General features: G+C 43.0%; 1 non-coding gene and 1 pseudogene across 1 annotated transcript; one reads left to right on the plus strand and one right to left on the minus strand.

Annotated features, from left to right (window-relative positions):
• The window catches only part of LOC149497612 (uncharacterized), a 32,078-nt pseudogene extending 20,252 nt beyond the window's left edge, over positions 1–11,826 (minus strand).
• LOC119370284 (small nucleolar RNA R71) lies at positions 11,162–11,268 on the plus strand. Its single transcript, XR_005177840.1, has one exon. It is a non-coding gene; the product is annotated as a small nucleolar RNA R71 (small nucleolar RNA).
• Positions 11,827–15,673: the final 3,847 nt, after the last annotated feature.

Raw genomic sequence — 15,673 nt, forward strand, 5'->3', positions numbered from 1 at the left:
CCTGGGTTAGAAGTGTTCGCCGACGTCTGGGGCAACGGGCCCGAAACCATCACTAAACCGGAAATCGAAGACTTCATGCAGCCTAGTCTCTTTGATGAGGTTGCAGTCATCACAGGAAATGATGGGAATCAAGACCTGCTCAACCTGATCAAGCCAAGCGAAGGACCTCTTGACAATTGGTACGCCAAGGAGGAGTGCACTGCTGACAAACCCCCTCCCGAGTCAAACCTAGTACCTCATTCTGTAAACAAGTTTTGTATTGGGTCCGAATCTGAAACCGAGTCAGAGTCTAGTTCTGAGTCGGATCTAGAAGATCCAGATTTCAAATTTGATGTAACTTTTGAAGACGATTCTGTCATAATTAATAAAGGCTTGCAAATTCTTGATTACCCTGTGTGTCCATCTTTCCAAGCATTTCCAAGCAAAAACAATCAAATAAATGAAATAAAAAATGAAAAGGAAAAAATAATAATTGGCAAAGAAGAAAACGAACATACATACATTGCATCTGATTGCATGAACAGGGAACAGGTCAGTGAATGTTTGAAGAAATTTGCTGATTGCTTCATGTGGAAAGCAAGTGACATCACCGGAATTGACCCAGCAATAGTGGTGCACAAGATTCCAGTATATCCAGAGGCTAAGCCAGTAAAACAGAAGCTAAGGAGGCTGAAAACAGAATGGTCCTTGAAAATCAAGGAGGAAGTTGCCAAGCAGCTAGAGAATAAGTTCATAGAACCCATCGCCTACCCGACATGGTTAGCAAACATTGTGCCGGTGCCGAAGAAGGATGGAAAAGTGCGAATGTGTGTGGACTACCGGGATTTGAATAAAGCATGTCCGAAGGACGATTTCCCTCTGCCGCACATCGACTTGTTAGTGGACCGAATGGCTGGACACGAGATGGTCTCTTTGACCGATCTTGCTGTCGGGTACAACCAGATAATGATGCATTTGCCAGACAAAGAAAAGACGGCATTCATCACAGAATGGGGAACCTACTGCTATAGGGTCATGCCTTTCGGGCTCAAAAATGCCGGGGCAACCTATCAAAGAATGGCAACGACCATCTTTCACGACATGATTCATAAGGAGGTGGAAGTGTATGTGGATGATATGGTGGTTAAGTCAAAAACAACCGAAGAACATACAACCGCACTCGAGAAGTTCTTCCTTAGACTTCGAAAGTATAATTTGAAGCTCAACCCGGCAAAATGTCTATTTGGAGCCACATCCGGAGTATTTCTGGGGCATATGATTAGTCGGAAGGGCATAGAGATTGACCCTTCGAAGGCCAAAGCTATTCTGGAAATGCCAGCACCAAAAACCGAAAAAGAAGTCCGAGGTTTCTTGGGAAGGCTATAGTACATCAGTCGTTTCATCAATCAGTTGGCCGATACCTGTGGCCCAATTTTCAAGCTACTTAGGAAAGGGGTGGCAGTCAAATGGAATGAGAATTGTCAGGCAGCTTTTGACCAAGTCAAGCAATACCTGTTATCCCCACCAGTTTTACAACCACCAAGGCTAGGAAAGCCTTTGCTATTGTACCTATCAGTGACAGAAGAAGCTATGGGCGCAATGTTAGCTCAGCAAGCAGATGATACAAGGGTAGAAAATGCCGTGTATTACCTCAGCAAGAGGATGCTAGAATACGAATTGAAATATAATAAAATAGAGAAGCTGTGTTTGGCTCTGGTCTGGGCATGTACAAAGCTGCAGCATTACCTCTCATCTTACACTACGCACGTTATTTCTGAATCAAACCCCTTGAAATTCCTTATGGAGAGGCCGGTTCTAGACTGTAAGATGGCTAAGTGGGTGTCAGTGCTCGCAGCCTATGACTTGAAATTTGTACAAAGAAAGGCAGTGAAGGGCGGAGCCTTAGCTGATCAATTAGCGGAATTACCGGTCGAAGACCAAATGCCGGAGGTGGAATTTCCCGATGAGGACTTGTTAAGCCTGGAAAGTGAAGCCTGGGAGATGTACTTCGATGGAGCTTCGAACTATCATGGAAATGGGGTTGGAGTTGTATTCAAAACTCCTTGTGGAGAATACATCCCAATTGCAGTTAAACTAGATTTCGCTTGCACCAACAACGAAGCCGAATATGAAGCTTGCATCAAGGGGTTAGAAGCGGCCCTTGAAAAGGAAATAAAATTCCTCAGGGTTTTCGGAGATTCCAACCTAATAGTCTCCCAAGCCCTAAGGAAATGGAAGATTAAAGAAGAACGTTTGGTTCCTTACCTACAACGTTTGGACGAATTGGCTCAGCAGTTTGAGGAGTTATCGTTCCACTACCTGCCGCGAGCCAAGAATCAATTTGCCGATGCCCTAGCTACTTTGGCCTCCATGGTTAATGTAGAGGGAGACCAAGTCATTCGACCTCTGACAGTCCGGCTGCAGAAACAGCCAGCACACGTTATGAATTTGGTGGATGACAAGCCTTGGTACTGGGATATACAGAATTATCTTCAGGGTGAAGCCTATCCGGAGGGATCCACTAAAACTGATCAACGGACATTAAGACAGTTAGCGTCTGGATATTTCTTTACTGAGGGAATTCTGTATAAAAAAAGTTGGAATGGCATGCACCTAAGGTGCGTTGATGAGGGAGAAGCTCAAGCCATCATGGATTCCTTACATAATGGGGAGTCCGGTCCACACATGCACGGGATAGCCTTGGCTCGAAAAATTATGAACCTGGGTTATTACTGGTCGACAATGAATGCAGATTGCGTGAGGCACACGCAGAAGTGCCATGAGTGTCAGATTTTTGCTAAGCTGCAAAGACAGCCTCCGGTCAATTTGAATCCCATCGCTTCACCATGGCCTTTCGCAGCTTGGGGCATAGACGTGATCGGAAAGATCCATCCAAAGGCTTCCAATGGCCATCAATTCATCCTGGTTGCTGTTGATTATTTCACTAAGTGGATTGAGGCAGCCTCATATTCAGTCTTGAACGCCAAGAAAGTAGCACAATTCGTTCGTACCAACATCCTTTGTCGGTATGGAACACCATTCGAGATCATCACTGATAACGGACCTCACTTTCAAAGTGAATTTGTGGAGCTACTGAAGCAAAAGAGGATTCAGCACCACAAGTCTTCGCCCTATCGGCCACAAACAAATGGGGCTGTGGAGGCTGCAAATAAGGCTATAAAAGTCATTTTACAGAAAACAGTTCAAAAGCATAGAGCTTGGCATGAACAGTTACCAAATGCCTTATGGGGATATAGGACTTCAATCAGAACGCCTACTGGGGCAACTCCGTATTCCTTAGTATATGGCATGGAAGCCGTGTTACCTATTGAGCTGGAAGTTCAGTCAGCGAGGATCATCCGGGAAAGCCAGATCCGCGAAGCAGAGTGGGTTGAGAATTATCATTTGCAACTCTTGGGCATGGATGAAAAGCGACTACGAGCAATCCACCAAACTCAAGTGTATCAAAGAAGAATGGCCCGGCATTTCAATAAAAAGGTCAAAGACCGAAAACTGGAAGAGGGTTGTTTGGTCCTAAAGGAAATTAGACAGTCAATCATAGACCCACGTGGGAAGTTTCGTCCTCATTGGGCTGGACCCTATGTGTTGAAGAAGATACTACCTGGCGGAGCCGTCATCTTGACTGATTTGGATGGTTTGGAATTCACAAATCCGTGTAATTTAGATCAGTTGAAAAGGTATTTTGTGTAATTGTAATCATTTGCATAATGTAAAAGGAACTACATTAGACCTGATTCTCTTTGGAAAAAAAAAAGAAATTATATATCGGAGATATGTAGGCAGCCTTCATTAGGCGCGGTCTAAACATTAATAAAAAAGTCATTTCATAATTCTTTCTTCTTTGCCAATAACAAAAACAAAAAAAAAAAGGAAAAAAAAGAGAGAGAAAGAAAAACCCGCTAAGCTGAAAACCCGAAAAGGGCAACTTAGGCAAAAATGGGTGGCTCGCTAAGTTGAAAACCCGAAAGGGCGGCTTAGGCAAAAATTAGAGCTTTAAATAAATAAATAAAGTTGGAAAATGCTTGGAAAGCTTGAAAGACAAATGACATTCATAATTCAAGCAAGCAGTTCAAATTCAGCAGAAAGCAAAAGAGTCCAAACCAAAGTCTCAAGTAAAAAGCCAAAAAAAAAAAGGCAAAGCATACATCCAGAAAAAAACCCAAAGTCCAAGTCCCAACAAAAAAAAAGGGGGCAAGAAAAAATCATAAGTCTATAGAAGTCTAGGTATCCCGCCGCCTCCGTGGAGCGGCATCCTCTGAGTCTTCTACCGAATCAGCCTTGCCTGTCCGAGGAGCCAGCACAATCTCCTCACCTGTCCCAAGTTCCTCTTCAACATCAGCCTGAACCCAACCTTCGAGAACACTCAGCAGTGCAGTCCTCCTTGGTTTTTCAATCGGCCAGACAGCGGTAATGAACCAGGCCCGGTACTCGAGAGAAGTCTGAACGCTGGTAGGATCAGGTAAAGGTCTAACCATACGGTGATCTCTAACCCAAGCTTTAAGAACAGCTCGGGTAACACCAGCAGTAATCGCAGAATCAGCTGAAATGTCATCCATAATAGGGACAGTCTGATCTATCCCCATCTGCCTCAGAGCGCGCGAAGCGCAGTACCAAGTACAATGTGTGAGGCCTAGGAGGTAAACCCGAGAATGGCGGAAGCTGACCTGAATGAAGCGGCTGATGTTGTACCAAGGGATGAACCACAGTATCTCATTTGGACCTAATTCAACCAACCACGAAGTCCATGTTTCAATAGAAGGATGCGAGATCAAGATTTTTCGCATGCGATATTGGGAAGGATTGTAAGGAAGGGAGGTAGGAGCAGCCACTACTTGAAGGTGATCCTTCAACCAAACCTGAATAATGGATCTTTTCCGTTATAACAAAAAAAAAGAAGAAGAAGAATGAGGTAGGATAATAGAAAAATACCTGGAGAATGATGGGGGAAACAGTCCAATCATCGAACCCTAAAGCGGCTCTGTCGAGACTTCTAATGGTCTCAGCCAGCACAACACTGCCAATGCAACCCATATCCTCCATTTGCCAAACCATAGGGCAAAGCCGCAAGTCTCCAAAACCCGGGTCCCGGTTGAATAAGAAACCAGCCAATAAGCAAAAAACCAGGGCCCGCATCCTCAGCCTCATCCGGTCAGGGTCGTCCAAGCAACTCTCTGAAAATTCATCAATCAGGGGCAGCAGAATCGCCTTCTGATCATCCACAATCATAGCCCTAGCCTGAGGCCGGCTAAACCGAAACAAGTTCTCAAATGACTTAACATACCCAACTTTCACCTCGTGTCTAACCAAGGGAGCATTGGGATCACACCCTATAATCGCACAAAATTCCTCAAAGAGAGGACACATTTCCTCCATCATAGCCCCAAACCGAAAAACATGAGCCTCAGGATCCCAGAATCTAATACAAGCTCGCAAAAAGTCCCAGTCAACTACTACGCCCCTAAGAGTGATAACAGGAGAAATTCCGTACCTCCCCAAATTGATCTTTTCAACTTTGGAGAGACTCCTGGTCCAGCTATGCATACTATGGTTGTAAAAGGGATTCATGTTTGTTTATTTTTATTTATCCTGTTTTTATTAAAATAAAATAAAAATAAATGATAAATAAAATAAATAGAAATAAGGAAAAAAGAGGGGAGAGAGAAAACTGACCTAAATAGCTGGTTAGGCACAGTGTTCGAGAGTCAGAACGAAAAAAAAAGGGGTTGAAAGCAGCTTTTTTATAGAGAAAGTCGCGCCTAAGGGCGGCTGCCTGCTCTCAGCGTGGGTGGACATGCCCGCCCAGCGTGGGTGGACATGCCCGCCCAGATAGGGCGGACATGCCCGCCCATCTTGGGCGGACATGCCCGCCCAGAGTGGGCGGACATGCCCGCCCAGTTAGGGCGGACATGCCCGCCCAGAGTGGGCGGACATGCCCGCCCAGCTTGGGCGGACATGCCCGCCCAGACAGGGCGGACATGCCCGCCCAGAGTGGGCAGACATGCCCGCCCAGCTTGGGCGGACATGCCCGCCCAGAGTGGGCGGACATGCCCGCCCAGCCCAGGCAGGCATGACACGGAAATTTAAAAAAAAAAAAAAAAAAAAAAAAAAAAAAGGGCAAAGTGTGCACTTTTTTTTTTTCTTTTCTGCTCATATATAATGCATGCATACTGTCGGTATTAATCAAATGCAGGTACAAATAAGTTGAGTATAGAAATACAGGCCAAGATTCAGTACAAGAAAATGAAAAGGGAGAGAAAGTAAAGGAAAGCGAAGAAATCTAGCGGCTATCAGCGGCGAGACCTCCTCCTCCTCTGGTCATCAAAAGCCTGCAGTGTCCAAGCTGAAGTTAGCTCCTCCTGCATTCCAAGGATTAGCTCCATCATCTGACGGATCAAACCATCAGGAACCTGGAAATCACACAAAAATACAAAGTCAATATATAAATCTCTTATGAATCCTTTTTACGAGAGATTTACCAGTCATTACCTCATTAATGTCATCAGGAGGAAGAGCCAGGCGATTCACACGGTCCAGGGATACCTCCCTAAGAAATGAAGTACCCTCAGGAGTATAATAGGAAATGTTGTATGGAAGGTGCAAATTGGCCAAGCCCGGATGGACAGGCCTAGTAGCCTCTGAAATAGCCTGGGGAATCCTGAAGGCACCAACTGAATGGCTAGGGCCAACTCGAGACGGACCTTCCACCGGAGTAGAAGAAGAAGGCTGGGTCACAGGCCTCCTCCTTGGAGTCCTGGCCGAAGAACCTGAAGCCCGAGAGGAACGGGTGCCAAGCGGCTGGGAAGGAGTCGGCCTCGGGAGACTGTCAAACCTGGAGCCGATGGGCCGCATCAGAAACACCTGGCAGAATTCGTCATAATCTCCACCCTGGATCAAATCCATGTGCGGGATACCCTCAGTATGGACATCTGTAAGAATCATTTGTTTGCCCGCTCGCATGTCCTCAGGGGGAGGAAGAGGAACAGAGCGGCAGCCCCTAACCTGGAAGTCCACTCGCTCACCCAGGTAGTAACGTCTCAGAACAGGATGTGATAACACAAACCGCCGCCGAGACAGAGCTTCTGATCGCCTGAAACGAGGCTCCACCTCAATCCAGTGTTGGAGTCGGGTGCCCATCGCCCCTACTTCAACCTATGTAAGAAAAGCAAATGTGTTAATAAATCTTTTTTATTTTTCACATAACCAAGAGAAAAGCATGAATGCACTCGCCTGCCCTATGGTACAAGTATCGAAGAAGCACCGCAGATCCCCTAAGGGCTTCCGGCGTAGAACAGGCTGTTGATTAGCTCGGTACCATCTCCAAGCTAAAGGTACCAACCCTAGCCCAAGATCAGTATGGGCTAGCTCAGGGCGGATATAAGGAAAATACTCAAAGGCCCAAGCCTGCACAAGGAAGGAGAGGATTAATAATAAAAAGCAACAAAAAAGAGAGAAAAAGAAGAAAAGAGAGAGGGCATAGAATGAAAATATATTCTTTACATTACCTCCCAGAAATAGTAGGTCCCACTGAGCCTGCAGTGACCTCGACTCAGACCGCACATATCATCGTACATGCGACTCAGAATAGCACCGGCCCAGTCATACTCAGTGAGGTGGGCCAAGTCCTCCAAACTCCTCAGTATAGAGGGATTAAACCCCTCTTTTCTGTTAGACCAGAAAGATGAAGCAAACAACAGCAACAGAGTGAATCTGGCTACCTGGGTAGCCGTTAGCTCTCCCTGCCTATGTCGGGCATAAATGCCAGGGGCCTGGGAGGATAACCAGCGCCTCGAAACACTCAGATCGGGGGAGGAATGGTTGGGTCTAACAATCCGGGGGAGGTCAATCCCTATTAGCTCCGTCATTCGGTCAGGGGTAACCGTAGTCCTCCAATCGTCATACAGCTCGATCGGCCGAGTACCAAAAGGAATCCCAGAAATCAATGAAAAGTCAGTTGGGGTCATCGTCATCTCGCCCCAAGAGAAGTGGAAAGTGTTGGTGGTATCCCACCACCTCTCAGCCAACGCACCCAGTAAGCTCCTGTAGTTCTGCCTACCCAGCTCGAGGTTTCTTAAGAAGTCCAAGTGAGAGGGGCCAACGATGGCTCCGACCGGGTTATTATGATCAAGTATGTCAAATGGGATCTCAGCAATAGAGGACTCACCCACGTCCAGCCTAATGTATGCATCCTAGAAGTGAAACAGTTTAAGGTTATCCTTTGGTTCCTAACTAAAAGATATCCTAATTCTTCCCCAGCAAGCATACTAATAAAAGTGGTAAGATTCAATCAGAATTTGGCCTAAGGCCCAAAAAGTCACGATTTGGCCTAAGGCCCGAAAATCATAATTTGGCCTAAGGCCCAAAAAATTCACACTTGGCCTAAGGCCCAAAAGTACAGAAGCGAAGGGAGCTTACCTGGGCAAAGATGCCGGTCATGGAAGCGTGAGTGTCAGCGTCCGCCGCAAGATTGACATCGTCCACAGGGATTCCTAGAGACTCTAGCAAGTCCTCGTCGCTGCTATAGTTTGGGGAAGCCATGATGAGGAAGTTGAGAGAATTTGAAAGAACGCTTTTGATTTGGAGAGTGAAAAGTGAATGAAATAATGAGTTTTTGAGCTATTTATAAGCAAATAGCCAAAAGGCGGGTCCTTTTGACGCGTCTAATTTTCGCCTACAAAATTTAGTTTTCAGACAACCACCAACACCCGTAAAACATCTTTTACGGTTGCCGGTGGGGGGGCAACTGTGAACACCTAAATTTTGAGGCTCAAAGAACCAATTCTTTCGGACTGTAAACAGTCCGGTTGGACCGGAGGTCATTAAGAAAGTTCACCAGAAGTGTGCCAATATGGTACTTGAAATGTCCAAAAAATTACGAGGATCACGGAACTGGTCTTGGAATATTTTTTGGAACTCCGGAACTCCCGGAAAAGCCTCCGGAGCGAAAAAAAAGACACGCCCGCCCAACCTGGGCGGACATGCCCGCCCAGAGAGGGCGGACATGCCCGCCCAGAGTGGGCGGACATACCCGCCCAGGCCGGCCGGACATGCCCGCCCAGAGTGGGCGGACATGCCCGCCCCGGCCGGGCGGACATGCCCGCCCAGGCCGGGCGGACATGCCCGCCCAGAGCGGGCGGACATGACCGCCCAGGCCGGGCGGACATGCCCGCCCAGAGCGGGCGGACGTGACCGCCCAGGCCGGGCGGACATGCCCGCCCAGATCGGGCGGACGTGACCGCCCAGGCCGGGCGGACATGCCCGCCCAGATCGGGCGGACATGACCGCCCAGGCCGGGCGGACATGCCCGCCCAGAGCGGGCGGACATGACCGCCCAGGCCGGGCGGACATGCCCGCCCAGAGCGGGCGGACATGACCGCCCAGGCAGGGCGGACATGCCCGCCCAGAGTGGGCGGACATGACCGCCCAGGCAGGGCGGACATGCCCGCCCTCGAGGGCGGGCAGACGCGCCCAGGGGCACGTTTTTTTTCTATAAAAAGAGGCCCTGGGGGCTCCATTGAGACACACAGTCTGTGTTGACGGACCTCTCTTCTCCCTTTGCGCTCTTTGCGATTCTTTTATCGCTTTCTGCATTTTTATTTTATTTTAGTTAGCTTTCATTTGCTTTCTTGCTCTATTAGGTGGTCATTAAATTTCCAATTTAATTAATATTTCCCTTAACGAGGAGCTTAACCTGGAGTTAAGAAGTGGCCGTCGACTAAATCAGGTACACAAACTAAACTTTGTCTATCTAACTTTAGCATTACATGCATGCTTCTCTTCTACTCCTCCTAATTCTATAACTGCATGAATGCATTCATATCATCCACTAGGCAAACAAATTGCCTCAATTAAATAAAATTAAGCTTAGATGCCCGGTTAATTAATAATCATGGTATTAAAAGCTTAAATCCGACAATATTGGCTATAGAAGCCTAGTTAATCAATAACTATGGTGAAATTGCCTTTATTTCGAACAGTTCTTGGCCTAAGTCCAGTTAATCAATGATTGTGACTAAAAGGTCCTACTTAAACACGTTTTTTTTTATGGCAATAAATTGCCTATATTTCAATTTAATTGATCACTTTAAAGCCCATAAATTGCTTATAAGTGAAAAGTTAATCTTGCATAGCGACAAATCGCATAAATCAAAGAAATTTGGCTAGAAGCCTTTAATTAATCGCTTTAGACAAACAAATTGTCTATAAGTGAAAATTAACTATTTTTATAGCGACAAATCGCTTAAATTAAATTCTTTTGGCTAAAAGCCTTAAATCAACCTTTGGCAACAATTGCCTAAATCCATTCATTTTGGCTAAAAGCCTTAATTCAACTTTTGGCAACAATTGCCTAAAATCAATTCATTTTGGCTAAAAAGCCTTAAACCATTCAATTTTGGCGACAATCGCCTAAGCAATCAATTTTTTGGCAATAATAAGCCCAATTAATCTTTGGCAAACAAATAAGCCCAACTTACCTTTTGGCAAGAATAAGCCCAAATCCTTTCTTTTGGCAAAAAGCCTCAAATCAACATTTTTGGCACCAAGTGCCTGAAACAAATCAAATTCTGTGGCAAAATGCCTAAACAAAAATGCACAAAGCATACACACACTCATGCATAAAGCATCCCATCAAAAGCCCTCTAGAAGAGGCCTATCGAACTACGTTGACTTTGATCTTCCATTCAAAACGGAAGTACGTAGGCACGTTCGGGATCTAACCCCGGGCGGCAAGTCGAATCACATAAACGTCTTTTTCATTGGTCTAAATTATTTCATCTTCCGTGCAAAAACATTCATTCTTAGGTTAGTTTCATCAGCATGACATAGTCTCGGGATCCACCTCGGGTTCGAAGACCATGCCTTAGACATTGGGCTAATTAATCTAGTAACTAGGTTAATTAAAATTGGAGTCACTTAGGGTTTTTCCTAGTTTACCCTAAAATAATTAAACAAGGTGGCGACTCATACATTCACGTGCATTTCTTCCCTTAGTCACATCCAGTCATATGCATTTGCATTAGTGATATTTTCGGGGAGGGGTTCACACCTCCTTGCATCTTCCGGTGTTTTGTCAACCAAAGCCCCTCCACTAGCAGCATCTATCATGCTACGGTCCATTGGTAGAAGTCCTTCATACAAATATTGGATCAAAAGTTGCTCACTAATTTGATGGTGAGGGCAGCTTGCACAAAGCTTTTTGAACTGTTCCCAATACTCATACAAACTCTCTTCATTGTATTGTCGAATGCCACAGATTTCTTTTCTTATGTTGGTAGCCCTTGAAGCAGGAAAGTACTTCTCTAGAAACATTCGCTTCATCTCATTCCATGAGTTGATAGATCCAGAAGGAAGGTAATACAACCAATCCTTAGCTTTATCTTCCAATGAGAAAGGAAAAGCTCAAAGCTTAATTTGCTCCTCTGAAACTCCCTGAGGTTTCATACTAGAACACACCACGTGAAACTCTTTTAAATGCTTATGTGGATCTTCACCTGAAAGACCATGGAACTTAGGCAACAAATGGATTAGTCCAGATTTTAATTCAAAAGCAACATCTAAAGTAGGAAATTGAATGCACAAAGGTTGCTGATTTAGGTCAGGTGTAGCCAATTCTTTCAAGGTTCTGGTAGCCATGGTATTAATTTCAGAATCTGAATCTGAAATTGATTCCCTCGGAGAATTGTTTGAACTATCAGTAATCGTCCGTTCAGATGAGGCTTGACTCAAATTAGCTTGTTTAGCTTTTTTAGCTAATTTTCTCAAACGTTTAGTTGTTTTTTCTACTTCAGGATCAAAAATAATTTCACCAGATTGAGAACTTCTTGTCATAAACCAAATGACTTCAATTCTCCTTCAATTCTACAAATTTTACCACAAACTTGAAACCACAACACTACACAAAGGTAAGAAAACTATTTTAACAAAATAAAAACACAAAATATAATAATCTTTCAGTCCCCGACAGCGGCGCCAAAAATTTGATGGTTGTCGATTCTACTGAAAATTAATTACTGAATTTTAATTGCATAAGTGGTAAATTCAGGTCGAACCCTAGAGACTGAAATCTTAAATTTTGTGATATTTTGTAAAGAGAAAAAGGGGGTTTGGCTTTTGAAAATTCACTTAGAAATCAAAATAAAACTAACTATTAAAATTAAATTGAAACTCAATCTAATAAACATTCAATTCAAGGCAATTTATAATCCAATGTATAAATGATCACAGACAAATTTTGAATGAATTACTCTTTGAATACTTAACTGAAACTTACCAACAAGCATGATAAATTCCCTGACTTCCCTATTACAGTTAATTTGAGCCCAACACCCTTATTAACTCTAATTATTAAATGAGCAGGTATTAAGCAATCCTTTTCGATCTAATAAAAGCAGTAAGGATAGGAAGTAGTTAAATTTGAACAATAATTTAAAAAGCATAAATTATTTAATTCAACCCTATTGTTTCTTTAGATTATTACTGAAAACTTGAAACATAATCAGTAAAATCTAATTGCTACTAACACTCAATCTTTCACAACAATTACGGATTATGAAGATGAAATAGCACTTAATCCTATTAAATAATTAACTAATAGGCCTTTTTAGCAAATCACCCAATAGAATTAACACATTAATTATAAGAAACAATAGATATTCAAAGAACAATCATTTAAATAAAGAACAAGTCTTACAAATATACATATGGAATTTGAATGCCTTGAATTGAACTAAAAAAATTAGTCACTCATATTCATGCCTTTCAATCACTAAAACAAAAGAAAACAAAACAAACTCTCAAATGAGATGGTGATCCATGTGGGAAGAAAGAACGTGCCTCTGCTGCTCCAGAATTGCAACTATATATAGCCTCTCAAAAGACCCAAAGAATCTCTAATCACATGGGAAAAAATAAACAGTCAACAGAAATCTTTATTGTTTTGATTTCTCTCCCATTTTGCAGTAACTTTCTTTTCGAATCTGATTTTGACTTCTTCAACAAACTTTCAGATCTCCTTCTCACCTTTCTAACGAACTAAGGCTCGCCCAAAACGGACACTCACAGCAGAAGATACGTCCTAAAAACCAAATCAGGTTGAAGCAGATATTTCTGCTCAAAACGTGATCTTTTATGGCATTTTTGACAATCAAAACGACCTCACTTCATTTAGTTGTCTTCACAGCAACTATAGGTCCGTCTTCTAAGATTCAAATGGGCCTGGGATGAACTAATTTTGACTCTTGGAGCTCCAGATATGTCTTAAACAATAAAACCCGTTCATGCATGTTCATTCATGACATCTGTTCTAGAATTAGAGCTCTTTTTGATGAATTTCAAGGCTGAATTGAATCTTGCCTCCTCTTAAAATTTTGTAGAGCTCCTTTCTATCATTCCAACGAATCATAAATCAATCAATTTGAACATCTATACATTCAGTTATGCCTGAAGAAGCAAACAATGGTCAAAATATTAACAATGTTGAAAATTCCTCAATTAAATGGTATACCTCAAAATAACTTAGATCATGTCTAATTGATAAAAATTGTTCAACCAACTGATTTAAGCTTGACAACAACTCAAAAATACCAAAAATATTAAGAATAAAAGTGACAATTTATGCACATATCACTTACATTAGGAGACAAAAAGAATGGGGTGACTATTTTATTACCTGCAAAGATCAAATAAAGACAACATATGTAACTTCTTTATGTATGCATGAACCTACTGAGTACTAAGGTTTTTATCCATGGTTTTATTGATCTTTCCAAGGAAATCACTGAGAAAATGGTATTCGTTCTCCTGATCAATGTTTTAAAAGAATTCATCACTTAGGCAGGACCAACAGCCAGAACATTTTCGAAATAGGTGAGTCAATCTTGATCAGATAAACAGAGAGGAAGGTCTTGCATTCTTTAACCATGTCCCCGAAACAAAAGGAGAAAAATTTTGAAATTCAAACCCTTTATTAATCTTACTTCTTTTCAACATTATGCAGAAGTAAAGAAGACTTATTTTAATACAATGGTCATTTATTCTAACTATTCATTCACTTATTCTCCTTCTAGTCAAGTTGATGGCATTGAGCAACCACTCACAAATTTGTCACGAACGCATGGCATAGATTTCACATTTAAACTAAGCACCACGCGTTAATCCCAAAAATCTTTTTATTTTTATCATTATTTATTATGCTCTAACTTTTGCCTAGGCCACCCTTTTGGGTTTTCAACCTAGCGAGCTCATTTCTTGCCTAAGCCGCCCTTTCGGGTTTTCAACTTAGCTTCTTTTTTTTTTTTTTTAAATCGAAATCATCATTTTAGACATAGAATCTTTTCATTTGGTCCTGATTGACAATCCGATTGACAGGCTTCCCTTCCATGGTGATTAATTCAGCGGCACCTTTAGCTAATAGCTTCTGAATTCTGAATGGTCCATGCCAGTTGGGTTTGAATTTCCCACCAGGATGATTATGGGCTTCATGATCCAACAATCTGATCAGTACCAAATCTCCATTCTTTAGAGCCCTTAGATGTACCCGTTTGTTGTAGAAACGAGCAATCCTTCTCTTTCTCATCTGATCCTGGAATCGAGCATTCAATCTTCTTCCATCCAAAAGCGCTAGATCCTCATACCTTTTCTTGACCCATTCTTTCTCGGTTAGACCAGCTTCCACAAGAACTCTGAGAGACTTCTTTTTGAGCTCTATCGGTAACACTGCCTCCATCCCGTATACAAGTTCAAAGGGAGAAGCTCCATTCACTGACTTGAAGGTAGTACAATGCCCCCAGAGCGCGAAAGGAAGTTTCTCAGCCCAGCTTCTATACTTCTCGCACATCTTGGACAAGATTCTTTTAATCTCCTTATTCGCAGCTTCTACTGCACCATTAGCTTGAGGGCGATAAGGAGAAGAATGGTGATGCTCAACCTTATACCTATATAGCAACTAACCAACATCTGCTTGAAAATGAGAACCATTGTCTGTAACTATGTGATGGGGGACACCATAGCGACAGAAAATGTTCTGTTCAATGAATCTAGCCACATGCTTAGCGGTCAAAGTTTTGTAGGATTGAGCCTCGATCCATCTAGAGAAGTAGTCCACTGTAACCAATATATACTGATGACCGTTCGATGCTGCTGGTGTGATCTTGCCGATGATATCTATACCCCATGCGGAAAAAGGCCAAAAGGGAGCTGTCGGATGGAGTTCAACAGCAGGTAAATGGTTTTTATTATCATGGTATTGGCAGGCTTTATAATGCCGTACATAATTGACACAGTCACCTTCCATCTGCATCCAAAAATAACCTTGCCTCATGATTTTTCTGGCTAAGCTCATGCCGCTCAAATGAGTACCGCAAACTCCCTCATGGATTTTTTTCATTATTCCTTCTCCTTCTTTCTTACTTACGCATCTTAGCAACATCCCGTCCCAAGCTCTTCTATAAAGTTCCCCGTCAGCCAGGACGTAATTCAGAGCCATTTTTCTTAAGACTGAACGGTCTTCTTTTGTAGCATCATCAGAAAAAGTACTGTCTTTCATATACCGCAGAATATCCGTAAACCAGGGTTCTTCCTCCGACTCGACCTGATTTACAAAATGTTCTTCATAGCACGGGATATTTGCCACAGTAATGATAAATGGCTTCTTTGGAACTTTACTCAAATCCTGCCA

This window comes from Jatropha curcas, chromosome 3 (assembly GCF_041381405.1).
Source record: "Jatropha curcas cultivar XTBG-Jc1 chromosome 3, XTBG_Jcur_1.0, whole genome shotgun sequence".
Classification (NCBI taxonomy): Eukaryota; Viridiplantae; Streptophyta; class Magnoliopsida; order Malpighiales; family Euphorbiaceae; genus Jatropha; species Jatropha curcas.